Source organism: Xenopus tropicalis, chromosome 3, assembly GCF_000004195.4.
Source record: "Xenopus tropicalis strain Nigerian chromosome 3, UCB_Xtro_10.0, whole genome shotgun sequence".
Lineage (NCBI taxonomy): Eukaryota > Metazoa > Chordata > Amphibia > Anura > Pipidae > Xenopus > Xenopus tropicalis.
The window spans coordinates 18,226,325-18,244,171 of record NC_030679.2 but is presented as its reverse complement, the minus strand read 5'-3'; the positions used below and the strand labels follow the sequence as shown (position 1 = coordinate 18,244,171).

Below are 17,847 nucleotides of genomic sequence, written 5' to 3'. Positions count from 1 at the left end.
GTAGATAGTACTATAGTCTGTGCATGATGTCTCAAAAAATATGGCCTGCCCTAGTTCATATTAAAGAGGCTGTAAACCCTTCTGCACTATGCTGCTCAACCGAACTTTATTTGTTTGTGGCTGGACTACAAATCCCAGAGTAATGTAATATACAGTGATGATTGAGGCATGCTGGGAGCTGTAGTCCAGCAACATCAGGGTTGTATTCTTAAAGAACATTCTTACTGCACAATAAAACATATTGAAAACTTTTCCCCAAATCTCTACAGATCAGGACTATATTCTTAAAACTATATTGCATAATAACACTTCCCCCCACTCTCCAGGGCCCACAGCTGCATTAAAATGCAAATCATCCTCCAATGAAAATCCCAGCTGATCTGTGTAAATCTGGCTCCATGTTCCTTCTTCCTGCATTTGGAGTTGGAAGCATTAGGCACAGTTTTTTTTACACTAAACAAATCTGTCTTTTATTCTCATGTTTGATTCCAGTGGAATATATTAAAGAAAAAAATTATATATTTATCTCTATGTGTAAGATAAGAGCAAGATGACTGACATACTGACATAATGCTGGGAATCGGCATTCTCAATGGTGAATTCTTTTGCAATTATAATAAGGTTTTTGGTCAGTAGACTTCTCATTGGTGAATTTTATTGCCTCTGTAATACCTTCTTTTGGCCACTTCTGTAAATAACTAGGAGGGTGCAGTGGGACAGCGCTGCGGTTGGGTTAACAACCCCTTTAAAATGCAAGTAAAAGTCTAAAAACTTAGCTTAACAACTGGAAAAAATATAATTAATGTAAGAGAGGGTTTATGTTGCCTTTAATGGGTCCTCTCTAGGTACAAACAGTAACTATGCAGAATTTTGGCGTATAATGTGTCACCCAACACCAGAATTCAACACCAGCGATTTCAGACTATTGATGCTGCGCCAAATAGAATTAACAGGACCCTATATTAATACTGTTAAGACATAACGTTCAACTGAGTTACAAATAAAGACCTGAATAAAAACATACATTAATTATGTATATTAATATTAAACAAAATACTCTCTTCTCTGTGGCTAAACTTAAATTAACTTTCTTGCATTGCCAGCCATTGGCTTCCAGGTGTGTTTCCCCCTCTGTTTTGGGAACATTATTCACTGTGACACCATTAATTCAGAAGCACAACATGTTTCAACACCTGGTAGACTCTCCATCGAAAGAACTGTCTAATGTGCATTTAATGGGGGTCTCTCTGCAGATAAATAAACATGTTTAACCTCCTTGCTGTCAAAAGTACAAGCTCTAAAAATCATTACAGGCCCTTGGGGGACAAGTGAGAAAACGCTCTCTATTTGAGTATCATTTGTCTTAATCAAGCAGCTCTGTATATAAGAAATGTGTTAAGAGCCTGACAGAGACACAATGGATGTACTGTCAGTGGCCCCTTGCACTGCTGAACACTTTTGCTTAAGAGACACAAAGAAGGAATAATACTTTTCTTACCATTATTTTGCAATTACAGTCAATTTCAACGCTAAAGAAAAGTGTAGAACAACTTAGCAAGTCTTTAAAACAGCATTTACTATACAGTTTACCTTATGTGCAGTTTGCACCTTTTAATGTAATAATTGCTTGTGTGTTTACACAGAAAGGCTTGTTGATATTACACTGTAATCAGACATCAGAAGGGCAGACAGAGTGCTGTTTAGGTGTTCAGAGATACAAAAAAAGGAACTGATATAGCCCTTCAAGGCTGTATTTTCACTGGAAAAACATCTTTAAGCTATAATTAAAGGGACACTAAACCCCGCTGAACTGCACTGCTTAACTACACCTTACTCTATATTTGTTGGATTAGACTGTGGAAACTTATTCCCTCCCTTACTACCTTGACCCATTCGATACACTCGACTAACCAAGAACCACACGGACACTGTTAAGTGGGGTGGAGTTCGGCAACAGCTTTATTTTATGATACCTCATCGATAGTCCTTGCCATGTATTTCACCTTTACCAAACATTTAACAAAACTACATAGCGGTTTTATAACCCCAATGCCAGCCACTGCGAATGCAGTGGGCATGTGGAAGACATCAAATAACACCACTGATTAAATGGCCAAGGACTATCACCCGCCATTGGCTGTGACAAATAATTCCATTTTTTTTTTATGCAATAAGAAAAAACAGTACTTTATTTAACTTCAGATACGTACTTCACCTAACTTAAATGTTGTAAGACAAGAGTGCCTGAAACAGGGAGGGAGGGAGATGCAGCTCCAGATACGCCAGGCAAATGGAGGGTGATCGCAGAGCTGGGAATGTTGGGAAGAGGAGGGGTGAACGAGGCTGCTTTTCGCGGGAAAATGAGCCGGTTAAGTTAACCCTATAGTGTCCGGAAGGAATTAGGCATTTTATTGGCTCCACAGTCCCTCCGCACTTTAATTAAACATTTCAGGGCTTCTATAAATCCCAGTATAACAGTTTAAATATTTATTATAAAGTTTAAGGAATTCTGGGAGCTGTAGTCCAGCAGCATCAGGGTTGTATTCTCAAAGCGATATTGCTCAATAACACTTACCCCTGCTCTCCAGGGCCAGCAGTTACATTATAATGCAAAGTAATCCAACAATGAGATTCCCAGCTGATCTGTGTCAATCTGGCTCCATGTTCTTTGTTCCTACATTTGGAGTTGGAAGCATTAAGCACAGTTTCTTAGTGCTGGACAGGTCTGTCCTCCCTCCATTATAATATAACAACTCTGAAATGGAACAATAATCTCTGTATGTAAGACAAAAACAAGATGGTAATCAGTTTGGTCTCAATGGTGAATTCCCTTGCATCTGTAATTAATTTTTTGATCAGTAGAGTTTGCATTGTTTTTTTTGATGTGTCGTTAAGTTTTTTGTAAAAAAAAATATAGTGAGTCAAATTAAAGGAGAAGGAAAGTTAAAAACTAAGTAAGCTTTATCAGAAAGGTCTTTGTAAACACAGCCATAAGCACTTACAGTAATGCTGCACTGAGTCCTCTATCAAAAGAAACACAGGATTTCTTGTCTTTTTTTTTTGTAAACATGATGTTCCAGTGTCTGACTTCCTCTCTCGGAAAAATCCTTAATTTCTTTGGCCAGAGTCTGCGCAGTTCTCTCCTCTCTCATATCCTGCCCCCCCTTCCTACGAGAATGCTAAGAACTCCCACCTCCCTTAGGAATTTGTGATATGAGCTATAATGGCTAGACTGCAGACAGGAAGCTACTTAAAATGGCAGCTGCTATGTTAAACGGAGAAAGCTTCAAAAGCTGTTTGGCATCTTCTGATGTCACTCTGCTTTAGAGCAAAGAAGAGTCATCTGACTTTTCCCCAATCAGGAAACAAATTATGTAAAGACCATCTCTCATAGTTTATTTTCTGCAAATATTTCTGCTTTTTAAAAAGTATTCCCTTTTTCTCTCTAATAATAAATCCGTTCCCTCTACTCAGTGGTGTTATGTTCTGACACTCAAGGGAGAAAACAGTCAGATGGGAGTCTGTGTACCGGTATCTCAGGGCATACCTTTAAATGGCAGAGTTGAGCCATGAAGTCATGATAATATGAATGTAAGGTTTTAATGAAGACAAGGTTATAATGAAGACAAAATTACAGAGCAGCAACTGGTGCAAGGTGAAAATATGAACAAATATACAGGTCGACAGGAGTAACTGGCAAGCAGAAACTGAGTTCAGGAATTGGGCCAGTAGCCAGGACAGGCAGCTGGCAAGCAAGATGAAGAACAGGCCAAGGTCGAAACTGGGAGATCCAAAAGAACAGAGCTAGGAGGGGCACAGGAGTAGAGGAACAAGGCAGGGAACAAGGAACCAGGCAAGGACTCAGGAACTAGGAACCAGATGGGGTTCTCAGGAACAGGAAAACACAAATCGCAAGAGGGCAAGATCTAGGCTAGAAAGCTAATGACCAAGCAAAGAGCAATGGCCAAGAGCAGGTTTATAAAGGGTCTTAATTAAATGATGAGTTACACATGGGGCTAATGAAGTGGGTGATGGAAAGGGGCATGCTCTTATCAATGTTCCTGACTCAGATGGGCATTCTCTTATCAATGCCCCTGGATCAGATGGGCACACTCTTATCAATGTCCCTGGGTCAGATGGGCACACTCTTATCAATGTCCCTGGATCAGATGGTCATATGGGAGGCATACAGATTGTGTCTAAACAACAGCCCTAGAATTGGTGAGCAGGGTCGGACTGGGCCGCCAGAACACAGGGAAAATACCCGGTGGGCCCCAGCGGCCCAGACCCGACCCTGTTGGCAATTCTCTTGCCGCTGATGTCCTCCCCTGAGTTCACAAACGCGCATTCAGGGGAGGATGTTTGGGGGGGTAGTTAGGGGTGCGCGGCAGGGGCCCCTGCAGGGGACATGTACCTTTGGGGGTGCGGGACCCCGATGGTCCCCACACCCCCCAGTCCGGCCCTGTTGGTGAGACATGGGCACTCCCCTCTGGAGCAGAGTATCCTCACAAAAGTGTACTGCACCTACATTTCATGTACATGTTGTGTATGTGTCCATGTCCATGGTTACTAGGCTTACTAGACCCAGTGCACCTTTTATTAGATTAGCTTTTTAGGGTAATGCAAAATAAGACACCGCAGAGGCAGCAAATTACATATACAAGTGACTAAAATAAGAAAGTCAAATTTACGGTGGGGCTGTATTCTGTTAAGAGAAGAAAGGTTCCGTTATGTGCTGCTTAATGTAAGCTAGCTGACATTAAATTTATTCTAAACAGGATCCCATGGCACAGATCTCAATGAATGGATACACTGGACATCAATATACTTCACCATATTAGGCTACAGGGATAAGAGCCAAAACTCCAAGGATAGAGCTACTGGGCTAGCGGTGTTGCTTTCTAAGGAAACACTGCTCCCTTTTAGTTGCTAATGATACATTACTAAATAAGCAGAAGGCACATGTGCAGGTGGATCTTGTGTTCTCATGAAATGCTTGTCATGTTTGAATTTTTCCACCATAAATAAACATATTTTATATCTATAGATGGACGTCCAGTTAGTAAGTATGCCTGAAACTGTAATATTAGACACTGGGAATTGGATGTATGTAAGAGTGCAAGTAGATTTGTGCACTCAAACTCATAGCCCCACCCTGTGATGGCACAACCCCACCTTCTCTCCGCCCTGTGATGTCACTAGCCAACCCATGAAATATCACCTGTCCCAGCCTTGACGTCACCTGCCTCACCTGTGATGTCATCTGCCCACCCCTGATGTCACCCCCAAACAAAAAGGTGGCAACCCTATGCCCAGATTAAACATTTCAAACAATTCATTCGAGCAAGGAAAACAACTTGCTAAATCCAAGACTCTTGTTATCTGTTTTAAGCGCCGTAGGCATCTGTGATTCTTGTAAAAGGATAATAGGTACGAATAAATTGAACTCTAGCAACTTGGAGAATTAAGAATGCGTGAGCTGATACTTTTTTTTATAGAGACATGCTGCAAATGGCTGGAGGGCAACTTCTTTCATCATAGAAAAAAAACTCAAATTTCATATTTGTGTTTTGGTAAGATTTATGTACGCAAAAAATGAACTACTACTCGCTATATCATAGCACTGACAATTGATTTACTGTTACTGGCCTACTGCCTGCACTTGCACCAACTGTATGCTAAGGGATTGGGCTGCGGCCCCCTTTGTACTCTCTGCACTATGTGGCCCCTCCTTGGCATTGGAAAGCCCACCTCAGGGTAGCGTGGCAGGCTAAATTGCTCTAGTATAGATTAAATGGGGAAAGTAATGGGATGAGATGTATGTATATATGGATATTTGTAGTATCTTTACATGTATATACAGTAAACCCTATAGTACCTTGGCTTAAGCGCAATAGAGAAACTGTTGTCATGGTAAGCTGTTGGTCATGGGGAAGCAGAAATATAGGGATAGTAGGGATAGTACCATCATATTTCAGTTGGTTTAGTTGGTTTGCCAAGCCCAATAACTTCTGTCTGGTCCCCCCCAGAGAAAGGTTCTTTGTCTGTATGTCATTCCTTTAGCATTTCCAGGAATAATATTTATACACACACATTCAATATAGACATGTTTTTACGTCAGTCAAAGAAACACATGTTTTGAAATTGTTATAATTAAAAATGAAACATCTTGAGACGTCTAAAGAACGTCTTCTAGAGTCTCCAGTGGAAGGTTTACTTTCCCTTTTACACAGCCCTTTAAATAGTCTTAATCAGAGCAATTTCATGGCATTCCTAATATTACTTGCTGCATTTTAATGGCTTTATATACATCAAGGTCCCAAATATGTGCCTAATTTGTTGTCTTTGGCCCCAGTATACAATGTGATAATAGCTTCTCAGAAACAAAACAAGCGCTGGCACGCAGACAAGCCAAATACTCCATGTTTAGTCTTTTGATGTATGGCCTTGTTTATCTTTTTTTTTCCACCCTTTTTGAAGCCCGTGAAGGGCATGATACAACGCGTCTTATTCAAGAGCAAAAGTTCTAACTTTTTATACTACCAAAATAATTCCCTTTATTACTTAGAATCAATGGTTAATGTGCATTAGCATTGTGTCTCTAGCCTTGGAATCTGTAAGAATGTGTTTATCTTCACAACTTGGTGTCTCCTGGAAGATGCTGCTTGGTTTCACTGCCAAGCAGAAAGTCCAGTGTTGGCAGTATAAAACTGCTAATATCTATAAAATAACTAAAAATAGATAATTTAATTTGCATTCTGAACAGATTTACCCTAATTTTAACTATAGATCCCTTTTAATAAGACAATTACATTTTAATGGGAAATGGACCTAATTCTGACTTTGTTCTTACAGCATTCATATATTTGACTGGATCTTCATCTCTGATTCTTCACCAACTTGCTGAACAGCTGCTGACAAACTCAGGCCCTGTGTCTGATTGCTTATTGGTAAGTTGAACTGCTTTGTATGAATGTTTTGCCATTGAGGTCTTGCTCTTGAGATGGATTAATTTACTGTAAAACAAAGGAGGTGTAAAGTCCCCTATGGCTTATTACTTTTAGCCATTTTAAAGATATTAGAAGTTTTGTAATCCATATATCTGTCAGCTCAATAGCTCTGTGTTGGAATTGCAGGGTTCAATAAATATATATTTGGTGTCAACAGTGAGGTACATATACCTCTTTTTTTTTCTTCTGCTGGTAGTAGCATAGCCTGCTGCCCAGGTTTTATACTGGTTCCTATGGCAAAAGGGCAAACTATGACTTACTGCATCAATAGTGTTGCCCCATATCCAGGATTTGGCTGACTCACAGCACCTTTTGAAGGATTCAGCTATAGATAACTGAACATGACAATTTTGTGTTCACATGATGCATTCTTTAATTTTAATCAAATTTGAATGTGCAAATAAGGGGTTATTTTTGGTTTTGGATTTGGCCACATTTTTTTGGAGGATTAGGTATTTGGCCAAATGCATCCATTTTGGATTAAGTGCATCCCTAATTCTAGAGGAGAGCAAAGTGCATAAAATTGGCGCAACATGTTTTTACCTATATGTGCCATTTCTTCCAAGAATTCCAGCATATTTACAACCACCATTGTTAGTTTCTGGAAGGCTACTGGCTAGTAGGTTGCTGCAGGACATGGATGTATACAATTCTTTTGGTGCAACTGAGATAGCCCATAGGCACAATATGCAAAGGTAGCCATGGACATACTGGCCAGTCAAGCAAGGTGTTAAGTACAGAACACCCTTCCGCCAATATAGACTACATTTGGAGGCACAGCAGGCAAACTTCCAAGCGGCACTATTGTTTGGCAATCGTAAATTGATAGATTTGATTGGAGTTGTTTGGTCCCTAAGCTACAAAGAGAGCAGACTATCTTTTGCCATTTGGCTAGAGTTGCCACTAGGCGGGTATTTCACTGGTCTAGCTGTTAAAATACCAGCAGAGGCCAGTGCCAGCATTATACATTTAGGGGCAATGTATTTGCAGGTAAATTAGTAAATTATGCAAATCTGCCCCAGGCCACCCCCAATCCAGCTTCTATTTACTCCTTCTGTCCCCCTGCCCAACTCACTAAAATCTTTACTCAATTAACCCAGATCCGCCTTTATCACAGCACTGACACTTCTGTTTTATTTATCACCCCCTTTTACATCATCCCACTGCCCCTCACAGTCTCACCCCCCTTCCAGTATGTATATATATATATATATATATATGGCTTGAAGTTTTCATCAAAAGAGGTGGCAACCCTACATTTGGCTGACATGCAGCACACCATTAAAGTGTAAACTAGAAATCAAGCTCCATCCATGGCTACTTTTGTCGTTTATTTTCTATTCTCAGTCCTTTCCTCTTTGTACTGCTGTTTTGTGTTTGGGGACATTACAGATAGACTATAGCTATCAAACATCAAAACTTTATTAAAGAAAATAACCCATTCGGTTAGAATATCCGGTGTTGTTCTGCATAACCTGCTTGCCATCTGTATTTTATTTGCTAAAACTATGGAAAAGAAAGGAGATACTTCCCTTATTGTATATGTGTAACCAGTGAAATTTGCATTCATTGGGAAATGGCTTGGCATGTTTAGGCTCCTTTGATTAATATGCCTGGCAGAGATCTTTACATTTCAGAGAGGCTTTGGGAAGCTAATATATATCCTTAGCGTGGATCAGGCAGGATATATCTGCTATGGAAAATTAGAACTCCGGATGACATTTTGCCAAAGATCTCCAACAAATTACCAGCCACTTCATGATTCTTCCTTTTGTACAGAAAGGCTACAAAGGGCACATAGCTTGCATAGCTCATATTGCTAGGTTTCAGAAATATGAAGTATTGTAGTACAACATGTAGGCTGCTTATATTATATCTAATAATTGTATACTTAAAGGCAATGTATGGTCTACATTTATTTTTATTTTTATTTAAATGTTCAGCAAAACATACGGGTGTAGGTTTTTCTTACCAAGGAGCTATGCTTTCTCCCTTATTGTCATGTGGGAAATGCCATACTCATCTCATCCAAGCAATCATTTAAAGGAGACATACACCTTTCTTAAAGGAGAATGAAAGCCTGAAAATAAATATTGCTAGAAATGCTGGATTTTGTATATTGTACTTACTGTACCAGCTCAGAGCTTCAGCTACCCTAAACCAGTAATAATTTGTGCATTCAAATTTGTCCATAGAAGCTCTCCATCTTGGATTGTGTTAGGTCAGTGGCACTGCACATGCTCAGTGTGGTCTGAGCTGATATGGAAAAGCTTAAAAAGGTCATGGGAAATCACCTTAATCTGTCATAAAACATGATGGTACAGATAACTATTTTTGCTTAGCGAAATTCCATACAAACATTAGAAAGGGAGATATAAAGCTGTTTAGGTAGAAGAAATATGTGTAATGTCTTCAGTGAGGATCACATGAACAAAGAATAGGGGGCTGGCTGCTCACTGAAGGATCCTACTACTAAGGTAAATAGCAGAATGTTGCTTTAAAAAGTTAGCGCTGATGCCACTGGGTTGCAGATCACAAGGTTTTTTTAATTCCTGATAACATGTTGGCGTATGCTAGGAGTTGTAGTCCAGCAACATTTAAGAGAAGCCATACTACAGTAAAATGTTTATTTATCCTCCACATCTCATGAATGGCCTCCAGGTATATAGTGACCTCTTGTGGCCATATAATCATAGAATTTGCAGAATGCCCATATAGAATGATCCTATATAGGGGTAGCATTATTTTAGGGAAAGTGATCAGGAGTATTTGACTGGTTTATTGCTCACTGTCTAATGCTGCCTTGGGCTCAGATTTTTGGGTGGTGTAACCTACAGGGCTATAGGCACTGGTTATATTACACTGGAACCAAAAATGGGGGGGAAGGACAGACTTGTTCAGTGCGGGGAAACTGTGAATATTGCTTCCAACTCCAAATGCAGGAACAAAGAACACATATCAGCTGGGATTCTCATTGGAGGATTAGTTTGCATTTTTATGTAGCCACAGACCCTGTAGTCAGGCCTGGATTTGTGGCCAGGATATGTGGCCCAGAATTGTAGGTGTTCGCGCATGCGCACAAGGGGGGGGCGACCAATGGGGGCGGCCTAGGGGCGCCCGTAAGACAAATCCGACGCAACTTCCAGCATGTCTTAACCATGTTAATATGTTACAGTTTTTGTAGTTTGTTACAGAGATTTGTAGTCTAGCAACACCAAGTGTGGTTAAGCAGTGCAGTACAGCAGGGTTTAATGTTACTTTAAGGCATCACGGGAGCTGCAGTCCAATAAGATTCTCAAAAGATTCCAGTAAAATGGCCATAAACTTGTTGTTCTGCTGCTGCAGTCAATAGAAAACACCTCAGTTGAGGAAAGCATGATGGTACCACTACCTCCCCAATGCAAAAATGCATTTATACTGCTTTGTCTTCTGTGAAGCATTGCTTCACATTCAGTATAGCATATAAACAGCTCTGATATTCTCCTTAGCGTTGTTACACAGTCTGCGGCTCATTTACTGTGGACAGTGACTTGTAATTTATTCAACCTTTTTATAGAGCATTACATTTAATACTGGTTAAAAGACACATTTGCTTCATCGAAAGATACACATGGTCCCATTTACACTCTGTACTCTTACAGAGCAGAATGAAAGACCTGGCCATGACTGTACTTGCCCCCAGACTGCTTAGATATAACACATAAGGCAAACAGTACCCTGAAAAGATGGGCGATTTTATAGGTACATTTCGGCATGCGATTTAGCAAACTTTTTTTAGCATTACCTCCCCTTCAATCAAACAGTAACATCCACAATCTTTTACATCCATAAAACAGGAAATGCTCAGCTTGCGTCAGCCACAAATATGCAAAGCATGTTATGTCTGTGAGCCGCTCACATCTGATTGTGATTTCCTGAGCAAGCAATTATATGTACCCCCCCACAGCTCTACTCTCTGTATCTTTACCCCCAAGTGTTAAAATCACTGTTTCCTTAATCTCTGATAATGTCAAACAAATCTTAGTAAATCATTTGGGTGCAAAACTTTCTGAGGTTGTGGGACAATACAAACTGGGTGACCGTTCCTAAAGTACCAAAACCAATTGTAATGTGACTGCATAAAAACTGAGATCCTTGGACCAACAGCCTTGGTTTCACTTTACTTGGGTTAATGCACAAATGGTTCCCTCACTTCTGTTTCAGAGTGAAAGTTTTAAAATGCCACACCCCTACCCAGAGTTGGAACTAAGGCCCCATGGACCTGGGTGCAAAATTTGCAACTGGGCCCCCCCTCTGCAAAACACCACCCATCAATACACACCGTCTCTCATCCCCTTACTGATATCACGTGCCACCGACTATGCCCTGAGCTTCAAATGTACCTACCTGCCTAGAAAAAGAGGGGGCAAGGTGGCTTTTAGTTACAGAACAGTTAATAAAGGCAGATGTACCCTGCCCGGACAGAGGGCAAGGTGGCTAGTGTATGCAGGAGTAACTACAGGCAAAACTTGGTTGTGTTTACAGAAGAAGCAGTGGCATAACTACCATCCAGCAGACCCCCAAGGACCCAGGGGAGAAGGGAGTCTGAAATGTTGTGGGGTTTGCTGTATGGTGCCACTGCTTCTTGTGGTCCTTTCCATCTGCCCCTCTACAGCAATAAAAGGCAGGGGAAAAAAGTCTAAAGATTTTAACTATTGCCCCCCCCCCCTCCCACGGTGAGGGCCCATAATTTTTTTTGCAGGGGGGGGGGGTCACAGTTAATACAGATGTACCCTTTACAGAAGGCAAGGTGAATAGTGTGTATAGAAGGAGTAATTACAGATGTACCCTGCTTAGACAGAGCACAAGGTGGGTGGTACATTCAGACTACAGAACCCCAGATGTACTTGCACACACAGAAGGAAAGATGGCTGAGATATAAATAATTAGTTACAGGTTACAGAACAAGTAGACATAGTTTTGTATGTTGCCCAGACAGAGGGCACGGCAGGTGGCACATACAGCAAGTGTGACAACTGATACTTTTGGTTTCCTTATTTAGCAGTATTTGACGCCTTCCTTTGATAACCCCTTCCTTTAATAACCTCTACTTTATTTTACAATTAAGACAATTACTAGTAAAAGGTTCAATGGAATACCTGATTAATAAAGAATCCCATGCCTGGGTGGGGATTAGATCCATTCTACAGTACTGGCCCAGTATTTGCAGGGCTGGCAGCCGACAACTATGTAATATTTATGCCCTGACTGTTATCAAACATCTGCTCTTGTGTCACATAACAACATTTTGGAAATGACAATAGAACATCTTGTTATTGTATTTTACCAATCCCTACAGGGTGTGCAAAAGCCATAAAAAAAGCTATTTTTAATCACATGTGCTTTTCTTGGAAAACCGCACGCAGCACAATCGTCATTCATTGCCGTTGTGCTAATATAGCACATGTACCTAGTCTCAAAATGTTAGTCATCTGGATAGCGTTCATGTTATATTAACTCAACAAATGTAACACCATTCATCCTTCCAAGAAATCTAACAGGGTCAAACTGAGTTTCTGGTCTGTTTTTTTATTTCGGATAAAATTAAAATTTCCTTTTTTTGCTAAGGAACCAAACCTGAAAACAAGGTTAAAATTTGCCAAAAATAGACACATTTACTTGCCCTTTTTGTTATAGGATAATAAAATTTTTACAGTGACTACAAAAAGGGTAAGATGTGGCCTCCTAGAACCCAAAAGAGAATATTTCATCCAGAGCCCGCTCTGACATAAATAAGATTAAGTCTGTGCTAACTGTTTTAGTTGTTATATTCACCTATGGTAGAAAATAAAGTACACTGGGGCAAACGTCTACATTGGAGCTTATAAGTATAAATAGCATAAATTAAACACATTTCCACGTAAGAACAGCATATACATACTTGAGGTATTTCTATAACTGTAAGAATTAAGCAGTGGAAAAAATCTTGAAGCCTTTTACACCTTATTAAAAAGCTTTATGCAATAATATATACACTTAAAATAAAGTAGCATTTCTGTGTCACAATAATTTAAATAACATTAAAAGAACTCTGGTGTGACTCCACCCAACCAATGTTAGCTAAAGAGAGCACTTGATCTTGGACAGGTGAGATCAAAGCAGATCAAAGTGCATTTTAATATTTGGTCCAGTGCCTAGGGGAATATGATTAGTTAGAGTTATAAATGATAGGTACTTGTTAGCTGTTTGGAAGGCTTTCAGTTTCCAGGGCAATGATCAAAGTGGAGATGCAGGTCAGAAGGAAGACTGTGTAATGCGGAGGCCATGTGTTTACAAGAGCTTCTGGCCATAAAGAGCTGAATGAACAGGAATACTGCCATGATTCTCTACATATTGTGTTTACATTGCCATGTGTCATTGTGGTGTGCCACAAATGTTTAATTATCTAAGCATTTGCATTTCAAGTCTTTTGGGTCATTTTTGTGTATTGATAGGTCATTTTAACTTTGCATTCAGATTTTGAGCTCAACTCAACTGAACACCCATGGGAACATCAACTGCAAGCTAGACATGATCCCCATCATGAGTGCTCTGCCTCTTACAAATGACTGGAAATAAATCTTATCCAACCATATTATAACAATGCAATTCAGAACATTGTGGAACATAGTGGAAATCCTCTGTAGAAGAGTAGAGAACAAGGCATATTTAGATACAAAGAGAGGACACCCACCATATTAATACCCTTGGCTTTGAAATGAGATGTTGGACTGGAAGATGCCCATATACTTTTGACCATAAGGTATATATTGGGGGTGTGACAGGGAAAGATACAGACTGACCTGGCCCTGATACCTTGTGCTTTTATATAGTCAAGAAATGCAAATATACATCCCAGTAGTCCCCCTTTCTGTGGAACAGGTCTAGTAAACTGAACTGAAAAGTTGTGTGGCTTATGTTAATCTACTCAGAATCTCACACACAAAGCAGCCTATTGGTGCACAAGATATTGAGTGGATTCAGGATCATTTAGGTGTAATTGAATTTGACTGTTTATCAAGGGCATGATTTAAAATGTACTTTTAATTCTGGAAAGTTGAGTGGTATTGCTCCACTGGGCCTGCTTATATCTTTAAGAATATTATGTCCATTATCATTTGTGCATGGTACTTCTGAGCTGCATAATTCAGCCTTGTAACTTATAATATTATCATAATATGCACTAGAGAATACTTTATGCCTTATAATAAATGAATAATACTGAGAGTTCCCTGTTTAACTCAACCTGCAACCTTTCGCCTTTATATGGTCACAGAACTCCTCAGTCACTTCTAATATACTTATAATTTATAGCTGGGGATACATTATCCCTTATAATATACCAGTGATACACAGGGTTCCTGGTCTGTATTGTTTAGCCTATTGGTTTGTGCATTTGTATGGTCCCAAAATGTTTCAGTGACTTTTACTATCCATATAGTCTGCAGTAGAGAGTACATTAGCACTTATATTGTATATAATTCTCTAAATTGTATAATTCTGTTAGAAGCCTTGTGCTATGCTATAATCATGTAACTCCTTGAGGGCTTAAAATAACCTTGATTTTTACGATATGGGGTGCATTATAAAATGAACAGATACATTTATATTAAAGGGTCTTCCTGATAGGAAACCACTGATCAATTTTGATGGACTAATTACTATTGGCATTAGGATGTAGATATGTTATTACCAGTGATACCAATGATACATGAAAACAGGGTCTGCACCTTGTAGAAAGAAACCACTGGGACTTTTTCATAGTATCTAATGCCACGTCCAAAAACTGGGAAGAGCAATTAAACAGAGAAAATTCACTTCAGCCTTGAGTGATGAATGCCTTTCTATTGCTACAGAGAAGATACAGAATAAAAATAGACAACACAAGTCCATGGTTCAAGCATTGTGTACCATTTTGGTCAGTCAAAATTAGGGAATTATTAAGAAAAATACCTTATCCCATTACACAAGTTCTAAAACAGGTACGTGCAATATTCATTCTTCCAGCTGTCCTTGTATCCGGGAGTTGTAGATTTGCAACATTGGCCTGTCTCAGCTTTTAAGCCCATGTCTATGAATCTTACAACATTCTCTTAACCAGCAGCTTGACATTAATGGTTACTGCTCCCCGGCTGTTTGGACCATCATCTGTGGAATCTTCTGCCACCTGTCAGGTTTTCTCCCCAAACAACTGGGCCTCTGGGATATGGTTGGGATTTCTGATCTTGGTGGAGTTTTCGGATTCTCTGATTCTTGGAAAACCAGAAGCAGCCCAGATGCAGCATTTCCTGAATCTTGGGCCCGGCAATGCCCAAGTTATCAGTGCATTTAATTAGAGTTTTAAAGTTATTTGCCGATTTATCTTAGAGTCATGCATATTTTTCCTATACTGTGCCACTGTGATCTTGTTGTGCATTTTAGTTTGTTCCACCATGTTCATCGCACAGGATGGCATCTATTTATTGTGGGCCTGTACCCATGTAAAGATCAATATCAATTTTTTCTGATGATGATTACTCCAGGCTATGTCCTGAAGGTCCACCTTCTCTGACATCCATACCTTTCCTCCTCCTGTGAACCCTAGCTGGAAAGGGGCTGGATTTGTGCATATGTCTTAGTAATTGAACCAATAAATGTATTTTATCTTAATGCTCAAGGTTCATCATGGAGACAACAAAACTTTTCTAAAATTTACCAACAGATTCTATGCAGACCCTTCATATATCAGAATCAGACATTTAAATATTCCACTCGTGGAAACCTTTTGGTCCCGTGTCATGAAAATATGCAGAAATGCCCCATTGACCTAGCTCCTGGTGTACCAGTGTTGGTTTCTACTATGATATTTTTGGGTCTTAACCCAAGGCTTGTGAATAGAGGTAGATCCATGATTTTACAAATAAGAAGTTACAAATTCTTTAAAGGGGATATAAACCCTGCATGGATTTCTCTATATTATGCTCCTCTGCTTCTTAGTGGAACTAAGGACTGCCACATACATGCATGTAATATGTGTTCTTTTAATCATTTTTGCAATTTAATTTTTGTAGATGAGCTGATTTAAGAAAAAGAGACTTTATTAAATGCAAGAAAAACACATTTTACAGTTAAGAACACAGTATGGACATGGGGTGTCATAGAACTGCTCTGGTCTGCTTTTTCCTTCCACCATAAGCCCAGTGCAGTGTCATCAATAGGTATTAAACCAGATTCTGGTTCTCTGGACAGTGGTGTAACTTCAGGGAATGGGACCCCCAAATCATTGTTTTTTTGGTCCCAATCCCCCCAGGCAAAATCATGGGTCACCCACAGTGCAAAAAAAATTCCCTCACCCAAACCACAGGTGGCCTGAGATTTCAAGTGCATTGTGGGTCACCCATAGGGCCCCCTACAGAGGGAGCGCTGTTAGGTCTACTTCTCTGGTAGGAGAAGGATAGCTTGAGAATAAAGTTTTATTGAGTAGCCTTAAGAGTGAATCCTTGTTATGGTGCTGAACTTCAGCTTCCATTATGCTATAACTCTTGATAATATTGGGAATTGAAATCTGATAAAATTTGGGTAACCACTGGTATTTATGGTTAATGCCTCCATTCATAAGTTAAATGAAGGCAAAATAAGCAAGGTCACAGTTCTTTCACTTATGAAACATATAACTGCATGATACAACTGGATTAAAAGTGGAACATTGTTATAAAATAAAAAGACAATTGTGATACATTGTCCCTTTAAACAGTGAATAAAACTGTAAGCACAGGAAATAATTAGATGAGGGAAAGTTAATGCTCTCTGAAGTTGCGGATCCGGTTACAGTCCATGGTATTGGAGCAGCGACCTCCAGCCTGGGCATTTCCTGTTTGTTGTCTCCTTTTCTGTATTGGCTGCAGCTTTACTTTCAGATCTTTAGCTTTTCCAGATGCTCTGAAGTTCAATCATTTTCTTCTTCATCTTCTTTTCCCTTTCTCTGTTCACTACACAACACTCAGTGCAAAGCTAGAGGCAGATTTTATAGGTCACTTTGTGCTCTTAAATGCTTAATCCTTAAAGGAACAGTAACACTAAAAAATAAAAATGTTTTAAAATAATTAAAATATAATGTACTGTTGCCCTGCACTGGTAAAAGTTGTGTGTTTGCTTCAGAAAGACTACTGTAGTTAATAGAAATAGCTGCTGTGTAGCGACGGGGGCAGCCATTTAAATTGAAAAAAGGAGAAAAGGCACAAGTTACATAAGAAGATAACAGATAACTGTGTCGAATACAATGGGAATCTATGCTACTTATCTGTTATCTGCTTAGTAACCTGTGCCTTTTCTCCTTTTTTCAATTTAAATGGCTGCCCCCATGGCTACACAGCAGGGTATTTATATAAACTGTAGTAGTGTTTATGAAGCAAACACACAACTTTTACCAGTGCAGGGCAATAGTATATAATATATTAATTATTTTTATACACTTTCATTTTTTGGTGTTACTGTTCCTTTAATTTCAGATATATTATTAAAGTGCAAAAAAGCTTGCATATGTTCCCCTATTTTGTTTGACTTGGGAGAGAGAAACGAGAAAACATAGAGTCCTTTCTTTCTTGCAGTTTGGTCAATAAAGGGGTATGAAGCTGTGAAGTGTTGGCCCAAATCCCGTAGGACCTACAGGTTTGCCCAAAGGTTTGCCCAAAATACCCCCAGTTCGGTCAAATTTCTAGCTGGGCCCCACCCTGCTGTCACAGCCAGCACTGTTGATGTAGCTCCTCTACCCTGTTCACTTCTGATTGGGGTTGCTACCTTTTCTGGAAAAAAAAAACAACCTTCCTATATTTTTGAATTT

General features: G+C 39.6%; 1 protein-coding gene across 1 annotated transcript in view; it reads left to right on the top strand.

Annotated features, from left to right (window-relative positions):
- The window catches only part of cald1 (caldesmon 1), a 125,834-nt gene that overhangs the window by 25,884 nt on the left and 82,103 nt on the right, over nucleotides 1-17,847 (top strand). The window contains exon 2 of the mRNA XM_004912793.4: nucleotides 6,856-6,950. The gene's annotated coding sequence lies outside the window, so the exon portion shown is untranslated. The remainder of the gene's footprint in view (nucleotides 1-6,855; nucleotides 6,951-17,847) is intronic.